The sequence below is a fragment of the Heterocephalus glaber genome, unplaced genomic scaffold, assembly GCF_053883595.1.
Source record: "Heterocephalus glaber isolate CG9 unplaced genomic scaffold, H.glaber_assembly_v1.0 deba00001523, whole genome shotgun sequence".
Taxonomy (NCBI): Eukaryota; Metazoa; Chordata; class Mammalia; order Rodentia; family Bathyergidae; genus Heterocephalus; species Heterocephalus glaber.
In genome coordinates, this window is record NW_028258327.1 from 22,300,898 (window position 1) to 22,328,380 (window position 27,483).

General features: G+C 37.9%; 1 long non-coding RNA gene and 1 pseudogene across 6 annotated transcripts in view; one reads left to right on the forward strand and one right to left on the reverse strand.

Annotated features, from left to right (window-relative positions):
- The window catches only part of LOC101710023 (uncharacterized), a 478,704-nt gene that overhangs the window by 222,464 nt on the left and 228,757 nt on the right, over positions 1-27,483 (forward strand). For 5 of the 6 annotated variants that reach the window (XR_015441554.1, XR_015441553.1, XR_015441557.1 and 2 more), the window contains one exon: positions 12,060-12,179. The exons of the other annotated variant lie outside the window; for it this stretch is intronic. This is a non-coding gene — a long non-coding RNA (uncharacterized LOC101710023). The remainder of the gene's footprint in view (positions 1-12,059; positions 12,180-27,483) is intronic. 6 annotated transcript variants of the gene reach the window in all.
- LOC101710277 (ankycorbin pseudogene) lies at positions 23,857-27,114 on the reverse strand (annotated as a pseudogene).

Sequence of the window (27,483 nt, forward strand, 5' to 3'; positions counted from 1 at the left end):
TATATAGTTGAATGCACTAGTATTTGGTGCATATATGTTTATGATAGTCATCTCTTCCTCTTGGATTGTTCCCTTTACAAGGATGTAATGTTCTTTTTTCTCTCTCTTAATCAGTGTTGATTTGAAATCCATTTGATTTGCAAAGAGGATAGCTACTTCTGCTTTTTTCGGATTCCTGTCACATGGAGTATTGTTTTCTGCCCTTTAACTTTCAGTCTATGAGTTTCTTTTTGAATTAAGTTTGTTTCTTGTATGCGGCATATTGTTGGATCTTGCTTTTTGACCTATTCTGCTAGCCTATTTCTTTTGATTGGTGAATTGAGACCATTATCATTGATGGTTATAACTGATGTGTATTGACTTATCATTCTCATGACTTTTTCTTTTTGTTGAATTCTCTCCTTTTGTATTTAATTTCTTGTCCTGCCCTTTGGATTCATTCTGCTGGCTTTCTTGGGCTTGTGATTCTCTTTGTCTTTTCCTAGGATATTGTCTAAAATTTTTTGGAGTGCTGGTTTATTGATGAAGTTCCTAAGGTGCTGTTTGTCATGAAAGTATCTTATTTCTCCATCAATTTTGAAAGATAGTTTTGCAGGGTACATCAATCTGAATTGGAGGCTGTTTTCCTTTAGGGCTTGAAATATGTCTCTCCAAGTTCTCCTTGTCTTGAGGGTTTGCATTGAGAAGTCTGTTGTGATTCCAATGTGCTTTCCTTTGTATGTGATTTGTTTCTTTTCTCTAACTGCTTGTAGAATTTTGTTCTTCTGTTGGGCTTCTGGAACCTTAACTATTATTTGCCTATGTGTAGATTTTTTTTGATCAAGACTATTTGGAGTCCTATATGCCTCACTTATCTGTATGTCAAGGTGTTTTCCCCTGCTTGGAAAGTTTTCTGCCATCACTTCTGTGAACATTTTTTTTTGTGTGTGTGTCATCTGCACTCTCTCCTGTTTCTTCTTGAACTCCGATCAGCCTTATGTTATTCTTTTTTATACTGTCTAGCAGCTGCTGGATTCATTTCTCATGGTCCCTTACTATTTTAAAGAAATTTTTCTTTTCCTGGTCACTAATTGCATTCTTATCTTCTATATCTGAGATTCTATCCTCACATTGGCTCCTTCTGCTGCATAAAGTTTCAATGGAGTTTTAAATCTCCTGGAAATCTGTTTGGATCTGTTTTATGGATTCCATTTTTTCCTATGTTGGGATTCCATCATGTTCCTTAGCTCCTGTATTTTTTTGTCTTGTCCTCTGTAGACTTATTAATCATGTCTTGCACTATGGGCACAATCTGTGCTGATATGTGAGAAATTACTTCTGTTTTCATTTTTTCTAGATCCTCTTTTGTTGCCAGTTCAGGGAGTCTAGGTGGTTGAATATCAGATTGTTCCATCTCATTTCCCTTTGGGGTTGCTGTAGGTGATCTGGGAGTCTGGTTTTGAGACTTGTTTATATGTCTTCTCATTTCAATGGGTGGGGGGTGGGGGATGTGTGCTGCTGGCACCCACACAGCTCACATCCTAGGCACCGGGGGTGGTGGTACAGAGGCCTGGAATGTTCATCTCCTAAGTGCTGGGGCCTGCTCTGCTCCTCGGTGCTGGTGGTGGTGGTAAGGTTGCCCAGAAGGTTCACTTCCTCTGCCAAGGCATAAAATGATTAGGTAACTTGATATTATGGTTTAAAACTGGATATACCCCAAGAGACTCATGCACTCATAGAAGGATCTTGGAATTTGGCAGTTTACAGCTGAGTTGTTAGGAGGTCCAGTCCACTCAGGAGTGGCGAGTTCCTGGGGACCTGCCCTACAATTGTTTATCTCCCTGCCTAGTTCTTCCCTTCCCTCTGTGCTTCCTGCCTGCCATGTTATGAGCAGCTCTCCCACACTATACCTACTGTGCCCCTCTGCCATCTGATTAAGGACTTAATAAACCTCTCCTTCTTTAAATTGTGGGTGTAGGATATTTTGTCTCAACAAGGAGAGAAGTGACTGAGACATGTGACTAGTGGTAGATAAGGATTCAGATATTTATCGGATTTCATCACACTTTATTAGGTACCTAAGACTTTGAAGTGGGAGGACAAAAGATGCATCATGATATGCTGAGTAACAGATTCTCTCATGTCCTGATTGTTTTGGGGCTTTCCATGTGGTTATTGTGGGCAGAGGATGGAATGGAGAAGGGAAAGATGAAATAAACCAGGGAGGGAGACAAATAAGATCGTTGAGAAGGATTGAGAAGGGCCAAATATAAGACATAAGGGAAAGGAAAACAAATACACACACACACACACAAGCACACACACACACACACACATGCACAGCAGGTGTGAGTGTTGCAGAAAGAAGCAAAGAGAACAAAGGATTTGCATCAATCTGATTCCTATGCTTCCTTAGAGAACATGAGGAAAATGGACAGAATTAAGAAAAGATATCAGCTTTAGAGCAACAGATATTACCACTGAGAATGAATTTCCCTTTATGTTCATCTAAGCAAAATAAATTCAATAGGATGTCATAACTGAAATTCAACCAGAATATTGTATATGGTCTGGAATTGGTTTTAAAAAACAGGAACAGTCTTAGGGAGATTCCATATTTTTCTGACTTTAAAAAAGCTGCAGATAAATGTGCTTCTGATCAGAGAGGAAGCAAGGAGAGGGCACTGGGCCAAATATGTGTAGGCAGGTGCTGTACAACTTCTCCACATAGCTCTGCCAAAGCACTCGTGGGTGACCTTGGCATTTAATGGAAAATGTGTGTTTCTCTGTGTACATATCAGAAGGAAGATGAGACCTCCAAGCTTATCTGGATTTGATATTGAGGTGATATTTGAACACATCACTATGTGTGTGCCAGAATAGGCAATACCCTGTGTGTTTCTGGTCCTGTCTCCACCCAAACTCACTCCTTTTTATCTCCTAGAATAATGAGGTTACTGAGGACCAATAGTAACATCATCTGCAAAGCTGGCAGATTTTGAAAACATAGCAGAAAATAATTCTGTCTCCTGGCCTACTTCTTTATCCTTAAAGTTAGTAAGATTTTATGCTTTGCCTCTTAACTTTCTGTGGTTAGGAAATATAAATGAAGAGAAATGAAGGATATGGAGATGAAGTGGATTTATACCTTCACAGAACAGGTATGGTGGAGGGTCCTGCTTCAGCCAAAGTAGGCATAGTAGTTTCCTAGGGTATTGTAAAAAATTACTATAAATTTGATGGCTTAAAACAACAGAGCTCTTTTAGAGTTCTGGAAGGAAGAAGTCCAAAATCCAGGTGTCAGCAGGGCCATGCTCCCTGTGTGAATGGATGGAATACTTCCTTGCCTATTTCCAGATTTTAGTGACGGCCATCAATCCATAGTGTTTCCTGGCTTGCAGCTATATCATTCCAGTCTCTGTCTCTGTCATCACATGGCCTTTTCCTCATGTGTCTCTGTCTTCACATGTTTTTGTGTCTCTTCCTATGACTTCTGTTATACTTGACTAAAGTCCACCCTAATGATTTCACTTTAACTTGAATCCAGTTACAGACTCTATTTCTAAGTAAAGTCACACTCAAACTACCATGTGTCAAATATATTTTTAACACAATTCAATCCATAAAAATAGGTGTCAAGGTCTGATTGCTGGTGGTGCAGGGTATAATGGGATCTAGCTAATTGGCATAGCAGTGGGGAGCAGGAGCCTGGGCAGGAGAGAATAGGAAGCAGGAAGTACAAGGTTGGTGTGAGTTCTCTTCTATCCTCTGGTTTGTGCTAAGGAAACAATCTGAGGCCTGGAGAGAAGGGCTGGAGACTGTTGTCAGCTAATTCTGGGAGACAAAAGCCATAGCTGGGCTGCTCTGGGGCCCAAGTATTAAAGTATGTAGACATGGAGAGGGAGGGAGACTTTCTTTGTCATTTCAAGAAATACAGGGGACATTGGCAGATGGAGGGTCCCAGGCATACAGAATTGCTTAGTATTTGAAGAGGTGGCAGCCTTAAGGTTGCTGGGACACAGCAGAAATATTGATAGGGACAAATGGCAATAGAAGTAGGCCTTTTCAGGATTGTTTCAAATAACAGTGAAAGACTATTATGGTTTAAATCTAAAATGTTTCCCCCAAAGTCTCATGTGTTCAGAGGTGAGGCTTCTGGAATGTGATTAGATCATAAGGGCACTATACTCATCAGTGGACTAACCTATTAATGAGCTCATAGCTGAATGTACTGTTGAAATTTGGGATTTGGCTGGAAGTGGCTGGTTACTGAGGGCGTGACCTAGAAGGAGTATTTTTGTTTCCATTTCTCTCTCTCTCTCTCTCTCTCTCTCTCTCTCTCTCTCTCTCTCTCTCTCTCTCTCTCTCTCTCCTCTCCTCTTCTCTCTTTTTCTTCTGTGCTTCTTGGCTGGCATATGTTGAACAGCTTTTCTCTGCCATTCTCTCCACTATGCTATTTTTGCCTTGCAGCCAGCCAAATGCCATCCATGGGCTGAAACCCATGAAACCACAAGCCAAAATAAACCTTTGCTCCTCTAAATTGTGGGTGTTGAATATATTTTCCTAGCAACAGGAAAGTGCCTAATACAAAAGTGGGACTGATATTGTGATTACCCTGACCATGTGGTTCATAAGTCTTTAGAACTGGTTTGCAGGAGGGGTTTAGCATGTTTGGAGGTATAGGCTAGAGAAACCCTAGAGTACTATAAGCAGAACCTGTAGAGTATTTCTGGCCAGAGCTCAGAATACCAGAATGCTGACAGGAATGTGAACAACAAAGGCCATATTCAGGAGGTTTCAGCTGAGAGCTCTATTGAAAAATGGACTAGATGCTTTGCATGTTATACTCTGTGAACATATTCTGTCCATCTATACTTTGCCCATGTCTGGATGTGGTGGAAGAAATTTCAAGGTAGCCCAATATTCAGGTAGTGGAATGGGTACTATTGCTCTTAGGCAGATGTACAGTGAGAATTGGGAGCAAAAAGCAGACCTGAAGTATTTGAAAAACTTAAATTTTGCCCAGAAAGATACTATATGTAAAGTTGGTACAAAGGTCACATATGTGATTGCTGAAAATATTAGTGTCATTAAAAGCAGCCAAGTATTTTGCACTGAGACAAGAGGAAATATGGTGTGAGGGGATTTCAGGAATCAGCCAGACCCCACCCATTTCAGAATCAAGGATGCAGAAAGGTAAACTCCTTTGAAACACATTGTTTTGAGAAGAGATCCCCAGGATACCCTGCTCACTCAGAACTACCTATGAAATAATACCCCAAGTTCACCAATCCAGGCACTCAGAGGCTGTTGGAGATGGAGTGGCTGGGAGAGACCAGCCAACCACTTTGAAGTTCACATCTCACCACAAGCTTTTCTGGGTGTTGGACTTGTAGCTACAGGATTTAATGTTTGCTTTGCCGTTTTTTTCCTTACTTCTGTCTGATTCCTTTGTATTTCCTTATTCCTTCCTCTTGAAATGGGAGTTTACCCTGTGCCATTGTATTTTGGAACTATTTAAGTTTCTTTTTTATTTTTATAGGGGCCTACAGGTGAGCTTCCTTGAGTTTCAGAGGACACTTTGGGCTTGGACTGTTCAGCAGTGCTGAAAGAGTCAAGTTTTGGTGACTGTTACAGGACTAAATGCAGTTTGCATAATGAGGTAGACATGAGCCTTTTGGGAGTGAGGGGCAGAAAGTTACAGTTTAGATTTAGAATATCCCCCAAATATCTCATGTATTCATAAATTGGTGATTAGATCATGGGGGCACCACACTCAACAGATTAATTCATGATGTGTTCATAGCTGAATAGTCGAATAGAAGGTGGAGTTTGGCCAGAAGACATGGGTCATTGGTGGCCTGAATTGGAAGAGTATATTCTTTTCCCCTCTCACCATCCTAGCTGCCATGGTTTTAGCAGCTTTCTTCTGCCATGGCCTTCCATTACATAGTTTTGTCTTGGAGCCAGTCATGGTCTGAACTCTTTGAAATCATGAGCCAAAATAAGCCTCTGCCCCTTGCAGTTGTAGGTATTGGGTGTTTTGTCTGAGTAATGAGAAAGTGACTAATACAAAGAACAAGAGAAAAGATAAATCCCAAGGGCCAGCAGAATTATTGGTTCATTAGTAAAATGTCCATATAGAAAATTGTCTGAACTGGGAGAATATGAGAGTGGAAGGGGGAACTATCAACAATTATCCTAAGACATTTGGGACTTCTCAGGCAAACCAGACTAATGAACACTCTAATCTTATAAAAATTTATAGAAATTGCCTATCTTATGATGTACAGCATGATTTTTTTGTGATACTGGGGAAAATATATTTTGATATACAAATATATAGTGAATTGATTATTACAGTCAGGGTAGTTAACATATATACATTATTCACATAGTTACAATTTTTGTGTAGTATAATGAGGACATTTAAGATTTTTAGCAAGTTTAAAGTTCATAATCATTAATATTAACTATAGTCATATGCTGTTCATTAGATTTCTAGAACTTATTTGTGCTATTTAACTAAAACTTTGTACCCTTTCCCTAATTCCTGCCTTTGCCAGCCCCTAGCAATTACCAGCAATCTACTTTATGCTTGTATGAGCTGGATTGTTTTAAAATTCACATATGAGTGATATCATGTATTTATCCTTTTGCCATCATCTATTTGGTTATCATTTGATAGTTATGCTTGAAAGAGTGCCAAGTTTATTTTCCAGACATGCCAATTTTGTTCAGCTTCTTGTATGTGTGGGTTAATGTTTTCATCAATTATTTCAATCATTATTTCTTCAAACATATTTTTGTACTTGCCCACTCTTTCATCTCCTCTTAGGATTCTTATTGAGAATATGTTGCTACATAATGGTGTCTCACAGGCCTGTGAGACTCTGCTCATATTTCTGTGAGGTATAAAGTTAAAATTTTGTCCCCTGTTAACATTGTCTCAAAAGTGCAAACTTCTAGTCTGATTCCTTCATACATCAGCCCTGGTGGGTAAATTAGAACAAAAATAACAGGAACAAATATTTACATATCTTTCTAAATTTAAAAGGCTGGGTCTTTTGCATTCATCCATTTGCAAGGCTACCCTCTTCTCCACCGGATGAACTTAATCTCCAGCCTCTTAAGGGCTCCTATTTTATACCAGCGACATTGTAATGACTTCTCTGCTGTTGGATGCAGTCCCCAGCCACCCTTTTAGCCTCCCTTTTTGGCTCCATCATTTCTTTTCCCTAAGGTTGTTCAGAATCTCTGCTTATAATAGTTTGCTTTGGGAGAGTAGATTTGTTGATGATGTGGTGCAAAAAGAAGGGATATTCAGAATCCCTGCTTATTATATTAGTATTCACATTGCAGATACGAATACACAGAAAAACTCAAATGTGACCTTTATCCCCTCCAAACTTCAATTAATATAATATAATGGGATGCTACCCTCTCACAGGACTATTGAGTACAAATGTGTAATGAATCCTGGTGGTCACCTGTGAACAAATGGATATATCCATGTGAAGCTTTTAACACAGAGATTGACCCTCAGCAGTCTGTGGGGCAATGTTATGGATAATGGTGATAATCAGAATGACTGTGGTGGTAGTAATCATGTCTAGAGTAAAATATCCACTTGTGCGCACATACACTGAAACTTACTGGAGGGGTAGTTCCACCTGGATGTGGTCCTCTGTCACTTCAGACTCAACATACAAAAAAGCAAGCTCACATTATTCCACTCTAAGCCAATCTTTCTCTTCATTTTCCTATATCTATAGGACAACTGTTCCTTTAGTCATTCTATTTCCCTTTTGCTTAGACTTGAAAACAATTATTTTAAATTAGCAAACAATAATTGTATATTAGCAAATAATATGTATTAATAAAGTACAATTTGATGAATACATGTCTATATATAACATAGGCTAGGCATGGTGGTGCTTGCCTGTAATCCCAGCACTTGTGAGGCTGAAGTAGGATGATCGTTGTGAGTTCAAGGCTAGCTTTGACTACATAGGGAGTTCAAGGCCAGCCTGAACTACACAGCAAGACCTTGTCTCCAAAAAAAGAAAAAAAATAGAAAGATAAATCAAGCCAATTAACATATATCACCTCAACTACATATCACTTATTTATTGTGAGAATGTTTGGAGTTTTTAGTGATTTTGAGATATGCAAAATATTATTATCTATGGTCACCACACAGAGCAGTAGATTCCTAAAATTTATTCCTACTGTTTAACTGAAACTTTGTACTCTTTAACTAACATCTCTCCATTCCCTATGCTCCACCCATCCCTAGCCTTCAGTAAGCACCATTTGATTCTCTGCTTCTATGAATTCAACTCATGGATGTACAGTATTTGTCTTTCTGTGTCTGGTTTATTTAACTTAGCATAGCGTCCTTCAGGTTCATCCATTTTGTTCCAAAAGTCATTCAGTTTTGATGCTTCTTCCTCTACTCCTGTCTGTCTGCAGGGAAACTGGGGTCTAGGAGCGGGATGTGTTTGCTCACTATTGTATCTCCAGGGTCTATTTCACTTGGATAAAGGAAGGCTGTTTTTGAGCAGTTGGCAAATAGAGTTGCCTCAATTTCTACTTCTCCACACATGATTTTATGAAGTTATGATGTAAAATGTTCTATGGAGAGTACAGCTTGCCTAAGTGAAGACTCAGAAATGGCAGCTGAAATTCTGTGTGCAAAGAGAATTCTCAGTCAGTCTAGCCTGAGTGAGATAGTCTGAGTGCTTGCATTACTGACATGGAGAACGAGTAGATAGAAAGCATTAGGAAGAAGCCAACAGAATTTGGAAGTTCATAATTTTGTAATGCTTTGACACAATTTAATTCAGAGCTTCAGTGGGTTTCTGCCCAGAGAAACATCAGCCTGATTTTTGCAAATGAAAATATGGTTAAAATTTGTGAAACACATTGTCTATGGGGGTGGTTGCTGTCAAGGAGATAGAGCAGTGTGGGGAGAGGGTTGGAGAGGAAGAGAAGGAGATTGAAGACAACAAACCAACAAAAGCATCAAAATAAAATTCAAGGATCTCCATAGTAGACTCTGTTGACCACCTACCTCAGTACCATCCAGTCTTATCATTACTAACAGAATCCCAATTCTTTCCAGGTTCCCATGTTTCCTTTGGGAGTTTCTGAGGAGGTTTCCTCATCAATAAGTGAACCAGGGTAAACCAACACTGCCTATATGGCTAGTCATGGTACCGCTCTGGATAGGAAATTGTTTCTGGCCAGAAAGGAGAGGTTAATCAAAGAAATTCTGGCAAAGTTTTTCTGTTTGTTGTTGATTTTTTTTTTTTTTTTTACTTTTGAAAGTTTGACTATGATGCATCTAGGTGTCTGTCTCCAAACTCATTCCATTAAAATTTTGGTGTGCATCATGTGTGTTCATCAAAACTGAAAAGTTTTCAGTTATTATTTCTTCAAACACCATTTTTGTGCTTGTCCACTCTCCCATCTCTATTTGGGATTTCTATTATGAATATGTTGTTACATATTCTGAGATTCTTTTCATTTTTATTTATTAATTTTTCTTTCTGACTTAAGACTAGGTAATCTTTATTAACCTATATTCAATTGTGCTGATTCTTTGCTGTTAGCTCAAATCGGTTGTTGAGCCCCGCTTAGTGATTTTTCATTTCAGTTATTTTTCACTCTAGAGCATTTATTTGGTTTTTGAATTTTTATTATTTCTACCTCTTTATGGATATTATTTATACAATGAGACACAATTGTCATACTTTTCTCTAATTCCTTGAGCATGGTTTCCTTTACTTAAACATATTTATAATAACTTATTTAAAGACTTCTCTTTAGTCAACATCTGTGGCCCCTCAAGATAACTTTTGTTCTACCTTTGTTTAATGACTTCTCTGAACAAATTACAAGGCACTTGGGGTGAGGATTTAGCTCAGTGGTTTTGCCACCTGCTGTGCAAGCACAAGGACCTGAGTTCGATCCCCGGTACCCCCCCCCCAAAAAAACCCCATAAATAAATAAAAAATAAAAGGGACTGTATTCTTTGCAATGTGTACACTAAAGTCTCTGGTTTGTTGTTGCTATTACTTGATTTGTTTTTTAATAATTTATTTCTAGGAACTGTTACCTTTATTTTTGAACCTGGCTTCTCTGGAATTGGCTTTGGTCCAGTCTAGCTTATTTGTGAGCAAATGATTAGTCAAAAGATTTCTTTAAATGCCTTCACCCAGTAAATGTTCTTATTTTGAAAGGGTGTGTGTGTGTGTGTGTGTGTGTGTGTGTGTGTATGTATGCATGCACTGTGGGCAGACCTTCAACTTTCAAGTAGGATACAGGTCTTCCTTGGCCTTCATTTCCTGCTTGCCCTGGGCCTCAATGTTGGCCAGAGGAGTTGACTGGCATCTCTGTTCTTTCTTGGGCGTGAGCACAGCTCTGAGCTTGTGTATGTTTTAGATCCCCAGGATTATGTCAGAGTTTTCAGTCCTTCTTCCCCCTGTGGAACTCTTATTCTACAGATTTTTCTTTTTTTTGTTTTGCCAAACTTATTTATCTGCACTGGCACTATATCTTTAGTCAGATAGAAAGTTAAGCAATTAAACAGATTAATTTCATCAATGCCTATGGCAGGGCTTTTCCTGTAGAGCTGAGCTCTAGTAAACAGACAGCACTCAGCAGATGAGGCTGTTCTAGAGAGCTGCTACCATACTTGGGTCAAATAGTGATTATGGCCTGGGGAAAGGGCTTTTTGAAGAGCTCCAAAATCTCTTTGCCCCTCTGCTGGCTGTAATACTGGTGCATTTAAATACTACTGCCATGGACATGGGGAGGGGGAAGGTCTAGGAGTAACCTAAATTAAACTTCATATATTCTTATCAAGGTTCAGCAGATTGTTTTAAGTCTTTGATAATTTGCAGAACTCTAAAAGAGTAGATTTTGATAACTTTGCCAATATTTTTCATGGCTTTTATAGAGATACTAATGCTGCTGTATCAGAAGTCCTGCTTCTTCTAAGGGTTGTTTTTCTTTTTTGGTTTGTTTTTTAGTGTTTTGATTGTTTCCCTCTTCATGGGCAAAATGACCAGGAAGCATCATTTCTCAGTCCCATAAATTTAGGTTAGAATTTAAGTGTAATTCTGGCCAATGTACTCTATTTACTTGCACTAAAATGATTATAGCTCCATGTCATTAAAAGAAACTATCCATAGTGTGTATGGTTGTGATCAGAGGTCCTTATTTTCTCTATCTACAGTTTCAGAGTGGGTATAAACATTCCAAACATTCTGGATACTATTGAGCAATATGAAGTTAAACAGAAAGAATTTAAAACAAATATTAGTGGGAGAGAATCTGACATTTATTGAGCATTTAGTACATGCCATTTCACTGGAAAAATATTATTTTAGTTATTTAATGTCTAACATTTAAGCAGTGAATTCTTCTATTGGATTCTTATACCAGTAGAAGGGAGAGATAAGCAACAATTACTAGGCAAGAAGTTGCTTAGAGGCCACTTGAAGATACTGTTCCCTCTCCATATAATTCTGGCTTATCTCTATGTGTAATGGACGCTGTTGTGTGTATGTATGGCAAATAGTAAATATTAATGAAAACGTTAATACATAATAACATTTGAGTTTTGCTTTTTTTTGCTTTTGTAGATGCTGGAAATTCACTTTTAATCCTCCTTTCCTATTAGATTCTAAGTTATTTGCTTATTTATTTTCATAAGTAATGCTGCTATAGCTCATCAATGCATATTCAGAATGCTGCTGACTTACTGATAGTCTACTTTGAAATCCAATCTGAGGCTATTCTCATGAAAAGATTTCATTCTAGTTCACAAAATGTAAAATTTCTATCATTCTTGTCTACAAAAATTGACTTTGCATAATAAACAAGAAGATCAGTACCTAAAATAAGTAAGAAATAAAGTCAAGATGAAGCAAAAATGTTATTCTTTGCTATTCATAACAATCAAAATTGCATGTGAAAACTTAAGCATGTGTAATTACCTAGCCAGGAGGACCAACTTCTATTGTACATCAAACATCCTTTACATTTCTCTTTCTTATCCTTTGACTTAGCTCCTGTCTCACTGTACCCCAACCTGAGGGAGTGTTGCATTACATTGTGACCAGAGGTGGGAAGGAGGTGAATGGCAAACAAAGCCTGGGACACAATATCTTGAGGAAAACAGGTGCCAGGTAAGGCAGAGGATGCAGATAGTTTTAGGGTTGCTTATTTTCCCAGTTACTCTAAGAATGTGTGACAGTCTTTACTACCTACTTAGCAACATCAGGAAACTTTGAAGAAAAGTGGAGAGATGATAAAGGCTTTTCCTGATTTTGCTTTGTCTTTCTTACTAACTCAGAGTTACTTTAGGGATGGCAGTGAAAGTTTTTCTCAATATCAATAGATTGGCTGCTGTATGAGCTAAAGGTTAGTTTCATATTCAATGTCCTGGGAGCTGTGCCTATGTTCAAAAGTGAACCTCATGTTCTAGCAGGTTTTCGAGCTTCTTTGGATGACTTTGGTCATATTCACCTTCTCCAGGCTGGGCTTCAGACAGACTCTAGTTTGGAGCTATTACAGATCTGCTTTGGATTTGTGCTGGAACCTATTATACAATCTAATTCTAGTCATTCTTATCAGCATAGGTGATAGTAAGCCTGCAATATAGTTTATTAAGTCAAATTATAATCTCATGTGAACATTTGGATTTAAAGTTTTAACTGGTAAAATTAGAAGGAAAGGATTCAACTGTCTTTCATAATCTCTGTGACAGCTTGTCTCTTGTGCATATAAGAATAAATGTTAGGTTAAGCACAAAATTGAGTTAGATGTATCAAAACTTTATAGTAGTAATAAACATTAGAAGACAAATTGGTTCCAAATTTGTCCTTTTATGCTTTATCTTTGCTTGTTGCATTATGTGGAAAATGAGTGAGATATGAAGATGTAAATTAAGAATTTAAATATTTTTTCTGGACAAAAATTATAGATTTGACTTTTCATAATTTAGCCTCTAGATCTATGTTGAACTGTGTACATTTTTTTCCTACTCCGGGTCCTACTAAAAGTTTTCTTGTGTGTGCATTCAATATCTTCTAGTTTAATTTTTGTTTTGAATTTTAATTATTTTTAAATAAGTGTCATAAAATTGAAGAAAAGGAAGGTTTTACTTGATTGCTAATTTAAGAAGCTTCAGCCAGAGTAAAAGAATTCATTTGTATCATCTGAAGCCATGGTAGCTGAAGTTCATACTCAGGGTACAGGTAGCTTTCTACATTATGTAGAAAAATGTGAGAAATATGGAAATGAATATGAGATGAAAAGTGAATCTTCTGTCTTGACAAAATCATGGTTTTGACTATTTGTATTTAATCTTATGACCTCTGCTAATCTTTGTTAATGTATTAGTCTTTTCTTTTTGCTTCCAAAGCATGTTTTAATCATCTTATCAGCTTTATAATATCACATACCATACTTTACGGCATCCTACCTGCCTGTACACTATTCTTTCCACTTCATTTTTAACTGGATCTTGGAGTTAGCTAGCACAAAGCCAGGTCCAAGGAAGTGCTTGAGAAATATTTAGTGACCAGAGTAAAATAGTGGCCACCCACACATAAACAAATTCTTTTCCCTGTTATCTCATCTGGCCTTTTCTGTTTCACTCCTTCTACTGCCTGGCTACCTGTTCTAATTACTCCATCAGGAATGTATTTACAATCATTGCTTCTCTTGCTGACTTTTAGCTGTTGTTTTTATTCCTATTGAAATGATAAGATTAGAGCAGGAGAACATTTATAAGTGTCCAGATATTTCTTGTTTTGCATAGTCACCCATATGAAGCTCCTCCTATAGATTTTAAATGTTTATTGAAACCATATTCCCCTTGTGCTTTCTGTCCAATCAGAACCAAGGGTAGTATATGACAAAACTACCTTCGCAAGTCCCAGTGAAGGACTGTGATTTAATATTTTGCCATAGATGCCATAGTACTTAGGGTAACTAGCTGCTAGTTACTAGTAAAGCCAACAGAATTAACAGACTTTCCAATTCTAAGGTTATTGTACTACATGGGGCCTCCAATGTCCCTAATTTATCATTAGAAATTGATCATTAGAATTTATCATTTCTAATTTATCGTTAGAAAACTACAGAAAGAAATGAAGTCAGACCCTGACTTAATACCTGGGTTTTTCAAAGTAACAGCAGTTTTATTTTCCTGTAAGATGTCTCTAAAACCTAGAGTTGTACAGATGGAAAGATCATTTTTTGATGCTTCCTGATCCTGGCAAATCTAGTTGCTTCATTTTTGGAACTTTTGCTTCTGGAATCATATATTTCTTAGCATCATGTTTCACCATATTTCTTTTCTGTAAACATGAAACCATTTTGTGTAAGTATTGAAATAGTGCAGTGTTACATTTTATATCTAAGACAAATGCTACCAGATGAAGTTTCTCTCTACTCTTAACAGAAGCAGTAGTTGTAATTCTTATTTTCATACAGCTAGTTGGATGAAATATTTTAATAACTAACTTCACATTTAAATAACTTTTCTTACAAAAGTGAATTTACTCAATGGGCTGTCCATAGACAGACTGTACACTGTAGTGGAGTAGTTTTCTTTGCACTTAGGGAAAAAAAGTGTCAGTGCTGACTACATAGGCCTTTAACTATCAGACCCTTTGGGAATTTGCAATGCCACATATATTTCAGCAAGGCATTCAAATAGTCTCTCAAGATTTTAAACACTCCTAGTTGTGAAACAAATTTTCATCTGTATTTTTCAAGGCTGTTTCTTTACATATAGCACTTTAAAAAAATCACCATTAATGGTTTTACTGGCTGATTGCTTAAGAGTTAATTGTTTCAGCACCTGGGCAGAAAGCTATTTTGGCAGAAACTGTGTTTTCTTCAAGTTCTAACCATAAAATTCTGGATAGTGAATTGTAATCAGGCACTTAAAAAAAACTACATAGCTCACAAGAACATTAATGTGTTAGCTGAAGAAATTACAATGAACTCTTAAAATATGGAAAACGTTTCTTAGCTATGACTTGGCATTAAAAGTGCATATTTCTCCCTGGGTTTGGGTATATAATTCTAATACTCACTTAAAACATATTAGTTAATCTTATTAATTTTCTTCTTATTATAAATCCCCCTAAATGAATTATTTAATACCTTTAGATAAGGTGGGGTTGATCTCTTAACTTTTGTCCTTAAGTTTCCTAAATTAATATGGAGAGGGAAGATGAGAAATTTGACTAGTGTGTATTAAATAAGGCCACACATGACCAGTTTCATACTCACAGTTTTCAGGATAAGTGTTTGTCATGGGTGTGGTCATATCTCATGAATGCTGTGGTTACATCTTTTATATAATTTCTATTAAATTGTGACAATTTATAAGATGGCAGTGTTCCAGCAGACTTCTTCCTGCCCTCAGTCTGACAAAAAGATGTCTAATTGTTAACCTAATAGTTGGTGTGGTAGGAGCTTCAGGAACTGGTCAGAAAGGAATGGAGATTTAAGAAGTTATCCAACACTCTGTATTGAACTCCTCATTATGGTTTTCTAGAAATACAATGGAGAATGGAATTTCTTTAAATTGCTTTTGGTTATTGGGCTATGCTTCTTGAATATATTACATCTCTTAGACTGAATGACATGGGGCCAAATTCCAGGAGGTTTACATGTTTGTTCTAACAAAAGACAGCATCTGACCTTTACTTAGATTTTTATAATTATCTGTCCATTCAACTCTTCTCTTGTTCTATGAAAGACCAGAGTACTGACAGGCTGCACTACAAAAAATCAGCAGAGCTCCATGTGTTTACCTCAGCTTCAACAGGAGTACTGTTCTACCCAGAATGAAATAACATTACTCTCACCTTTGAAATTCCCTGTATGCCGTTTTCTAAACTCATTGCCTTTAATCCCTGTCAAGGGTGAACATCATTCTAAAGTGTATATTTTCCAGTCTTTGCTTTTCTTTATAATTTTACTGTATGCTGTGTTTCTAAACAATATATTTAATTTTGCATATTTTAGAACTTTATATAAACTAATTATGTATATATCCCTTTAGGACTTAGTTTTCTTTTTTTCTGTTTATTTTTAAGTGTAATTTATGTTCTTATGGCATTCTATGTGTTGTTTGCTATACAAGGTATAGTGAAATGATTATTACATTGAAACAAATTAACACATTATCTCCTCATATAGTTAATATTTTTTGAGAGAATTGAAATATAATTTATTAGCATATTTTCAGTATGTAGTACCACCAACTGTAGTCCTCATACTATATATTTGATCTCTAGATTTATTTGTTTTACAAAACTGCAACTTTGTACTGTGACTTGTTTTCTCCACTCAATCTTATGTTCCTGCAATTGTTCCATACTGTACCTTGTAGCTGAAATAAGTTTATTTTCATTATGTGTATTTCTCTATATGAATATTCCACAATTTATTTGTCATTTTTACTGTTACTATGCCTGAGAAAGTATTCTGACAACTTTGCATTGTCTAGAACTGTCATTTAAAGAAACTTTCATGCCTGATGAGTTAAAGAAAAACACTCTCACACTTGATTGTGTTTGACTGGAGATAGAATTTTAGGTTGGGAATAAATACCCTAGTGCTTTCAAGCTTCCAGTGATAGAACAGAGAGTTCTGGTAGCTGTCAAGTTCTCATCTGTTGTAGGAACCTGTATTGCTTGGAAGCTTGCTATTCCCTTTGATCACAGGACTCTGAAGTGCATCACAATGATGCACTTTGGTGGGTTTATTTTCACCCACTGTGATGAACACTGGTGGACTTTTCAAATTAGGAAACTCTTATCTTTCATTTCTGCTTTTATTTAGATATTGAATTTCCTAGGATATTCTTTAAATTGTCTTATCTCTTCTTTGTTATTTCCAGTTTTCAACATTTCTATACTTTCTGAGAAAAGATTCTCAAATTTTCCTACCAACATTTTAATGGGGATTTTCATATTCTGTTGTTAATTTCCAGGAGGTCTTTTCTTATCCTCTGAATGTTTCTTTTGGAAGTTACAAAAGATATTGTCCTGTTCTTGTTTTATAATTGTAATATGTTTTCTTATCTTTTTGATAATACTTATTCCAGTACAGTGATACTTTGGTTCATGAATTCAGTTTGTTCCACAATTCTGGGGAAGATGGTTGCAGCTGTGTTAGTCACCTGATCTGAAGCCAGTGAACAGAAACAAAATTTTGATCTGGAGTTAATGAACAGAAACAAAATTTTGCCGAATGCTTCTGTTTGTGAACTGAATTGTTTGTGAACAGAAGGGTTCGTGAAGTGAGTTGTTACTGTATTTTTCCTTCTGTTTTCAAAGTCTTTACTCCACTCTAGTTGCCCTTTTTCATATTTTTTTGTTTGTTTTTTGGAGGGGCACTGTATTTTATGTATTAAATTCTTTTTTTTTTTGGTACATTTTAGGTACACAACACAATTACATTTCTCATTGGAAATTGTACCTTTACATAATGCATCTTGGTTCTTATTTTTTCCCCATTCCTAGCCCCCCGTTCACCCCCTCCACCCTTCCCTATTTACAAAGACTTTATTTCCATTTTTTCCATTTCTCATCATTTTTCCTTTCCCTTCTTTCCTTTCCCCTGCCCCTCCCATTACCCCTACCCCTTTGGACCTTTTCTTCCTATTTTACATTATCGATTATTCATTCTAATCATTGGTACATTTTAGGTATACAATATAATGACATTCATCATTGGAAATTTGCACCTTTACATAGTCTCTCTTGGTTCTTATTTTTCACCCTTGCCCAGCCCTCCCTTCAACCCCTCCAGTCCTCCCTATTTACAAAGATTTTGCTCCTATTTTTCCATTTTCTCATATTAATCCCATTCCCTTCTATCCTTTCCCCTAGCCCTCCCACTTCCTTCCCCTTTGCCCCTTTTCTTCCTATTTCACATTACCTATTATACATTTAGTCCTTATTTACATTTTCAGTTTCTTACACCAGAGAAACTATTCAGTATTTACATGTGTGTGTCCTATTTATTCCACTTAAGAATATCGCCTAAATGTGCATCCACTTAGCTATAAATGTCTCTAATTTCTCATTTTTTATGGCTGAGTAGTACTCCATTTTATTTAAAAAAATGCATTTTCTTTATCCAGTCTCCAGTTGATGTGCATTTGGGCTGTTTCCAAGTTTTAGCTATTACAAACTGAGCTGCTATGAACATGGGCACACATATATCACTGTGGTATGATTCTTTTAATTCTTTGGGGAAGATCCTCAGCAGTGGAATAGCAGGGTCAAATGGGACTTCCAGTCCTAGCTCTTTGAGGTATCTCCATACTGATTTCCACAGTGCTTGCACCAGTCTACACTCCCACCAGCAGTGGAGCAGGGTTCCTCTTTCCCCACAGCCATGCCAGCATTTGTTATTGGTTGATTTCATGATAGCAGCCATTCTTTCTGGAGTGAGGTGGAATCTCAGTGTTGTTTTCATTTGCATCTCTTGAATTACCAATGATGTTGAACATTTTTTCATGTATTTATTTGCTATTTCTACTTCTTTGTCTGAGAAATGTCTGTTCATTTCAGATGCCCATTTTCAGATTGAGTCTTTAAATTTGGGAGGTCTGATCTTTTTAAGTTCTTTATAGATTCAAGATAGTACACCTTTGTCTGAGGAAAAGCAGGTGAAGATTTTTTCCCACATTGTGGCTTGTCTCTTCACACTGCTGGTGGTTTCTCTTGCTATGTAGAAGCTTTTTAATAAGAAGAGTTCCACTTGTTGATTGTTTGTACTAGTTCACGAGCAACTGAGGTTTTGTATCTAAAATCTCTTCCTACACCAATGTCTTCAAGAGTTCTACCTAACCTCTGTTCCACCTGCATCAGCGTTTCTATTTTAATATTTAGATCTTTAATCCATTTCAACTTTAGTTTAGTGCACAGTGAGAAATATAGGTGCAGCTTTAATCTTTGGCAAGTTGAAACTCGATTTTTCCAGCACCATTTATTAAAGAGGCTATCTTTCCTTCAGTGAGGGTGTTTATCTCCTTTACTGAAGAGGAGATGGCTGAGTGTGTCTGGTGTTGTTTCTGCATCTTCTAATCTGTTCCACTCTTCCTCAGGTCTGTTTCTTTGCCAGTACCATGCTGTTTTTATCACAGTAGCTTTGTAGTATAGTTTCAAATTGGGGGTTGTTACCCCCTGCCATGTCTCTGTTACCTAGAATTGCTTTTGCTATTCTGGGTCTCTTCTTGTTCCAAATGAATTTTTGGATTGTTTTCTCAAGGTCCATGAAGTATGCTGCTGGGACTTCAGTTGGGGTTGCATTGAATCTATATATGAGTTTTGGAAGTATGGCCATTTTGATTATGTTGATTCTTCCTACCCAGGAGCAGGGGATGTCTTTCCATTTTCTGATATCATCTTCAATCTCTCTTTTCAGAGTGCTAACAGTTTGCAGGAACAAGGTCTTTGATTTCTTTCATTAGGTTGATTCCTAGGTATTTCAGTTTTTTGGATGCTACTGTGAAAGGAATTGCTTGCCCTATGTCTGTCTCAGTCAGTCTGTTGTTCGTGTAGAGGAAAATTATTTATTTGTGTGTGTTGATCTTGTATAAAGCTACTCTATGGAATTTGGTTATTAAGTCTAGAAGACTTTTGGTGGAGTTCTTGGGGTCTTCTATATAGAGTATCATGTCATCTGCAAATAATGACAATTTGACTTCTTCATTACCTATCTTTATTCCTTTTATTTCTTTCTCTTGTCTAATTGCTATGGCTAATGTTTCCAGAACTATATTGAACAAGAGTGGTGATAGTGGATATCTGTGCCTTGTTCCTGATTTTATTGTGAAGGATTTCAGCTTTTGACCATTTAGTATGATATTGGCTGTTGGTTTTTCATAGATGGCTTCTATCAGTTTGAGGTGGAGACCATCTATTCCAATTTTTTGTAGGGTTTTTATCTTAAATGCATGTTGGATTTTGTCAAATGCTTTTTCTGCATCTATGGAGATGATCATATGATTTTTGTCCTTGGCTCTATTGATATAGTGTATTACATTGATTGATTTGCGTATATTGAACCATTCCTGCATCCCTGGGATGAATCCCACTTGATCAGGGTGTATGATCTTCTTGATGATCTTCTGCATTCTGTTTGCCATTATCTTATTAAGGATTTTTGCAACTATGTTCATTAGCGAGATTGGCCTATAGTTCTCTTTTTTGTTTGGGTCTTTCCCTGCTTTGGGGATCAAGGTGATGCTTGCTTCCAGGAATGAATTTGGGAGTATTGCTTCCCTTTCAATTTCATTGAAGAGTTTCAACAGTAGTGGCAGCAGTTCCTCTCTAAATGTCTTGTAGAATTCAGCAGTGAAGCCATCAGGGCCTGCACTTTTCTTCGTTGATAAGTTTTTAATTACATTTTCAATTTTATTGGTTGATATTTAGTTGTTCAGAATTTTTAGATCTTCTTTGTTCAACTTTGGTAATTCATATGTATCTAGGAATCTGTCCATTTCTTCTGTGTTGTCCATCTTATGGGCATATAGGTTCTGGAAATAGGTATTGATGATCCTCTGGATTTCTGCTGGGTCTGTTGTCATTTCACCCTTTTCATTCCTAATTGCATGGATTTGGGCCTTTTCTTTCCTTTTTCTGACAAGGTTGGCTAAGGGTTTGTCAATTTTGTTGATTCTTTCAAAGAACCAACTCTTGGCTTCATTGATTTTTTGTATCATTCTCTTAGTCTCCATTGCATTGATTTCTCCTCTGATCTTTATAATTTCCTCCCTTGTATGAGCTTTGGGGTTGTCCTGCTCTTCTTTTTCTAGAAACTTGAGGTTCAGCATGAGGTTGTTTAATTGGGCTCTTTCTGTTTTCCTAATATGCATATTCACTGCTATGAATTTCCCTCATAAGACTGCTTTCATTGTGTCCCATAGATTCCGATATGTTGTACTGTCATTGTCATTTAATTGAAGGAACTGCCTGATTTCTTCTTTAATTTCCTCTGTGACCCATTGGTTATTCAGAAGTGTGTTGTTCAATTTCCATGTGTTTATGAAATTTTTTGAGTTTCTTTTGCTATGGATCTCCAATTTCATGTCACTATGGTCTGATAATATACAGGGGATAACTTCATTTCCTTTGCACTTACTTAAACATGTTCTGTGTGTGAGTATGTGGTCTATTTTGGAGAATGACCCATGTGCAGCTGAGAAGAATGTGTATTCTGATTTTGTGGGGTGGAACACTCTGTAAACATCTGTTAAGTTCATTTGTTCAAGAGTTCGATCGAGTTCTAGTATTTTGTTCTTAGTTTTAGTCTAGTTGATCTATCTATTTGTGACAGTGGGGTGTTGAGGTCCCCCACTACAATTGTATTAGTGCATATATGACTTTTCATGTCTGTTAGTACTTGTTTTATATAGTTGGGTGCACTAGTGTTTGGTGCATAGATATTTATGATTGTCATCTCTTCCTCTTGGATTCTTCCCTTTACAAGGATGTAGTGTCCTTCTTCATCTCTCTTAATCAGTGTTGGTTTGAAATCTACTTGATCTGCCAAGAAGATAGCTACTCCTGCTTTTTTTCAGGTTCCTGTCACATGGAGTATTGTTTTCCACCCTTTAACTTTCAGTCTATGAGTTTCCTTTTGAATTAAGTGTGTTTCTTGTATGCAGCATATTGTTGGATTTTGCTTCTTGACCCATTCTGCCAGTCTATTTCTTTTGAGTGGTGAATTGAGACCATTAACGTTGATGGTTATAACTGAAATGTATTGACTTGTCATTGCCATGACTTTTTCTTTTTGTTGGGTTCTTCCCCTTTACATTTAATTTCTTGTTGTGCCAGATGGGTTCATTCTGCTTTGCTTCCTGGGGTTGTGATCCTCAATGTCTGTTCCTGGGATATTGTGTAAAATTCTTTGGAGTGCTGGTTTGCTATTCACAAAGTTCCTATGGTGCTCTTTGTCATGAAAGTATCTTATTTCTCCATCAAGTTTGAAAGATAGTTTTGCAGGGTACACCAATCTGGGTTGGAGGCTGTTTTCTTTTAGGGTTTGGAATATGTCACTCCAAGCTCTCCTTGCCTTGATGGTTTGTGTTGAGAAGTTTGTTGTGACTCTGATGGGCTTTCCTTTGTATGTGATTTGTTTCTTTTCTCTGACTGCTTGGAGAACTTTGTTTTACTGTTGTGTTTCTGGAATTTTAACAATTATATGCCTATGTGTAGTTTTTTTTTTTTTTTAATGAAACATGTTTATTTTCCCTAAAAATTTCTGTAAATTACAAAGACAAAATGCTAAACTATAGCATATACCTTTTCAATATTTAACTAGAGTACTTGTAAGAAATATGCATCCTGAAACAAGATTAAAGGCTACACTTTGTCAGGCATCCTACAAAATGTCTCAAGTTTTATACTCTGCAGCATTCTGTGTGGGGGTATGTGGATGGTTGTTCTGAATTTTTTTAAGTGCTGTGACAAAAAGTCCTTTCACATTTCTTTGGAGCATCTTTGACATTGCTTAGTTATAATTAACTCAAGAAAAGAAACAACATCAAGCTTTAAAGCCATTTTTGTTTTGCTGTCATTGGTCCTCCTCCAATGCAGATTAATTTATTATTCAGTTCAGCCAAGTACCCTCCAAGCCCAGGGATCCCTTGTGATATGTGGTCCCTGTCAGAGTAGGCCTCTACATTTAACTTCATATTAAAATTATATTGTTTCTCTCCCTCAAGATCAATACCATAAGAGAAGCTGCAAGCAAGTTAGAAACATTTTTAAACTGAAAATAAAGGGAACAGGGATATTTCCCCCAAGACTTTTGCTATGCACTATTTTACCATATCATGATTTTTAGTCTCAAAGTTTAAAAAAACTGATTAATATTAGCAATCCTTCCAGAGATGATGTATGGCTGCTTTTTGAGTGGGGACATTTGAAACTATTCAATGGGTAAAAAGAGGATTTGCTATATTCAGAAATGCACTACAGTTCCAAGAACACTGTGGCAGAAAGTCCTAGGGGGTATAAGCGGCAGCTTATATTAAGATTTGAATACATAACTACTTTTTCTATAGCTGAAAACTTTGAGGAAAATGTTCTATTTTTAAAAAGTCTTAAGCATGGTTACCTAAAAATATTTTGTTAATATAATCTAATGCAATTTCATGTATTTAGGGTTTAAATGTGAAAATGTCTTTGAGAGCCAATAAAAATATTATAGAGAAAAAACACTTTTAAAAAATCGAGGTTAAAAATTATGAGGCATTTCTTTTGGCTGTAAACATACAGTTTACTGTCCCTTGTTGAAACACAAATATTTGGATTTCCTGAGCTTCATGGATAATAGCAGGAGCCAAGTTTGCATAGGAAATTTGTAATATGTTAATGATTTACTTTTAAAACTTCATATTTTAGTTAATAGTGCTCATCAAACAGATCGATAAGTAGGGTGATGAGTTACATAAGGCAGCTGGGGAGAAACTATGAATTAGCGCTTTTAACTTTACAACAGGCTGCTGTGATAAAGGGTCTTAAGCATGCACTTCACAACTAGTGCCTTACTAATTTGATTAGAAATTAAATCATGTTTTGGGATTTGAAGCCAAAGGCAACAAAAAGCTCTCCTATGCTGAACGGCACAGGTGAAGGGCAGACCTGAAGCAGTATTCACTGCATATAGGCCTCTGCAGATCACTTGGTAGTGATAAAGCCACCAGCTATTCAGGTACCAAGCAGGATGGGCAGCTGCCAATACCAGGATCAGACCTCTAGGTGTGCCTAATCCCAACTGTGGAATGTGAAAGGATGCCTGGGACTGTCACCTCTGCTGGTCTGAAGTCTAGCCAGTTCTGTGGAGGACAGCCTTGTCCTTGGACTAATCCCCAGAAACTTTGGAAAGGAAAGAAGCTATGGTGGTCACATTGCATACCACAAATGAGAACAATGGCAGTGGTCGCCACCAACTCCAGATCTAACACAAAGATGGACAATAAGGGGCAGTGTCTTGCCAAGGAATCCACTTTACTTCTTCTGGGACTGGTTTTTACACATGGTCAGGATTTGTGTCAGTACTTTCTGGACATCTTCATCCATCTGGCCCTGCACAGCATACAGAAGATGCATTCTGTAAACTGATATGACTTCCTGGTGATGTTTCTTGCATTCAGCCAGCTGATTCTGTAGCTGTTTGACCTGCTGCTGCAACACTTCCAGTTGCTGATTCTGTCTTTTGGATGAGCTTGTTGAGTAGGAGAGCTGTGAGAGGCTGTTCAGGGCCTCCTTCAATTTCGTGACTTCCTTTGACATCTCATTTATCTTTTTATCTTTATCTTCCTCCAGTTTTGAAGAGCTCTCAGAATATCTTTTCATTTCTGCAATCTCTTCCTGAGCTTGCTGGAATTTTTGCAGAAGTTCATTTATTTCTTCCTCTTTGGATTTCAAGAGAGTCTGAATGTTTTCCTTTTCCCTTTTCACCTGTGAGACTTCACTCTGAACCTGGGAAACCTCTGAATGGACTTTCTCTTTCTCTTTTACTGACTCCTTTAGTTTCAATGTTAGCACACTCACTTCACTCTCTAGGGATGACTGGAGCTTTTCGTAGGAAGACCTGGGTACCATTGCATTGGTCATAGCAGCTTTCTCCTCTAGAAGTTGCTTCTCCAGCTTTGCCACTTCCACTTCCTTGCTTGCAAGGTGCTCTTTAAGCCTGCCTATTGTTTCTTCCATCTCTTTCCCAGTTGTCCGAAGGGTGGTTATCACTTGCAAATGTTCTGTGATGGACACAAAGTTCTCTTTCTGTGTATCTACCAGTTGTTTGAGCTGGGTCAACTCATTTAACACTTTTGAATACTGAGACTTCATTTCAGACAGTGCCTCTTCTGCTTTAGCCCTGGATACGTCTGACACTTGCATCAGTTTCTCATGTTCTGCTTTGTGAATATATTCAGCTGTTACATCCTCTAAAGACTTCCTCTTCCTATAATCCTCCAGCTCAGCCTGGGCTTCTTTGTACAGCTGCAACAACTCACTTACCTGTTTATTAAGTTCATCTATCATCCTGTTCATGGCCTTTTTCATGTCTCCAGCTTCATCACTAGCTTCTTGTGTCATCTGAATTTTTAGTGTATCTTTCAATTTCATTATTTCTTCTTGGGCCTCTTGGTATTTCTCAAACAAAAACACTTTCTCCTTATTCATATTCTCAATAACAGAGCAATATGAACTTTTCATTTCCTCATACTCTTCCACAGGTGGCTTAATCACTGCACCTTTCTCTCTCTTCACAAGTTTTTCTTCTAACTCTCTCACTTTCTCTTTATTTCTTTCACTTTCTTCTAATGCATTCTGCAGATCTCGCTTTAGCACATCTATTTTCTCATCGGCGACCCTCAAGTCATAGAGACATGAATAGCTATCCACACTCTCATGTGACACACTCTCATCCACACTCTCATCTGCTTCTGCACACTGAGGACTTCTTTCATGGCCTCTTCATACTTACTCTGAGTTTCTTTAAGTTTCTGACTGAGGTCAGAGCCATTCTCTGAAATGTCTGTGTTATTCAAGCACACTAGTTCCATCCTTTGGGTTTGGAGCTCAGTCTGTAGCTGTTTCCTCTCTGTCCCAGAGCTCTCCAATCTCTTCTGCAAGTCTTGCAAACTCTCTTGTAGTTGCTGAATTCTGATACTGCTGTCTGCAGAATGTGTCACACCAGATGGAGATGATTTGGAGTCTGGGGGATAAGCATCACTAGGTTTGCCCAGGGAAGGGGCCAAATCAGACTGAGTAGAATGCAAAGAGCCAATGCACAGATCTCCTTCCGTGTCCTTGGGTGATTTGGCTTGTAATTTATCTTGTAACTCCTTATTGTGTAAGATAAGGGAAGCAACTTTTGCTTGCAATAGGACAAGAAGATCTTGTTGATCAGCTTCAGAACTTATATCCAATAAACTATCACCACCTGTAGTACTGTCACTTAGTCTGTCTTTGTTTTCTTGTATGGAACTAATCTCAGCCTTAAAGGGTGGTTCAGCAAAAAATAGTGATTCCTTTCCCGAAAGTGGTATTGAAGTTATTGATCTTGGGGAAGATACATCACTCAACTGGGTAGGACTGATAGGAGGTGGTGGAGCTTTGCATTTTTTTTGGAGTTCCACTTCTTTCTGAGCTTATTTTAGAGACTTGTTCATGCTGCTTTGGTTTTGTTGGGGTCTTTAAATCAGCATCCTGAGAGATTTTTGATAATAGAGGGCTTTGAATTCCTGCATTTTCCGAGAGTTTGGAATAATGTAAGGCATTGTGTCCAAGAGAATCTACAAGGTTTATGTCTGTACCCTTTTTAATTAAGGCTTCCACAATGTTCGAGTTGCCAATCTCACAAGCCAGCATAAGAGCAGTTCTTCCATTTTTGTCCCTGGAATTGACATCTGCTCCATGATCCAGGAGAAAGCAACAGACTTCAGTATGGCCATTTTGTACTGCAAGAAGCAGTGGTATATTCCCATCCAAATCCTTGAAGTTTACAGGGCTCTTGTGCTCATAGAGGACCTGCACAGCTTGAAGGCAGCCCCCCGCCATTGCATAATGTAAAGCTGTTTTCCCAGAGCTGTCAATATCTTCAGCTGGGCATTTAGACTGAAGGAGCTTCCTGATGCACTCATGATGGCCATTTTTGGCAGCAAGGTGTAAAGCACTGTGTCCAGTAGTGTCTTGGACAGTCACATCCACACCATGTGTAAACATGACCCGGAGATATTCCACATATCCTTTCGCAGCAGCAAGATGAAAAGCGGTCTTGCCCTCGCTGTTCTGCTTGGTGGCGCTGGCCCCCTTCTTGCCCAGCAGCGAGGCGACCTTTTCCACATCGCCATTCTCCACAGCCTGCAGCAGGCGGTCATCATTCTTGTTCCACTCATTGGTATCACTCTTCCTGAACTTTGCTTTCAGACTCTTCATGTTTAGTCCATTCAACCTTCCAAAGTCCTAGGAGACTCTTCAACACCCCATCGAGGCGGCCGCTCCCCAGCCCTGCCGGCCGCGCCATCCTGCCTGCCGCTTCCTAGGAAAGCGCGGCCTCTGAGCTCGCTTCCTGGTCTGCTTCCTGCGCCTCGTCCCTCCTCCTTCTCCTCCTCCTCCTCCCGCCGCGGAGTCAGTGGGCGCCATGGCTCCCGGGCTGGGCCGGCAGGGCTTGGGCAGCGGCAGCACCACCACGTGGCCGCCGTGCACCGGCCCCCGCCGACTGTGTAGATTTTTTTTGATCAAGGCTATTTGGAGTCCTATATGCCTCATTTATCTGTGTGTCAAGCTCTTTTCCCCTCCTTGGGAAGTTTTCTGCCATTATTTCTGTGAAGAGATTTTTTTTATGTCGTCTCCACTCTCTCCTGTTTCTTCATTGAGCCCAATCAGTCTTATGTTATTCTTCTTTGCATCATCTAGCAGCTGCTGGATTGATTTC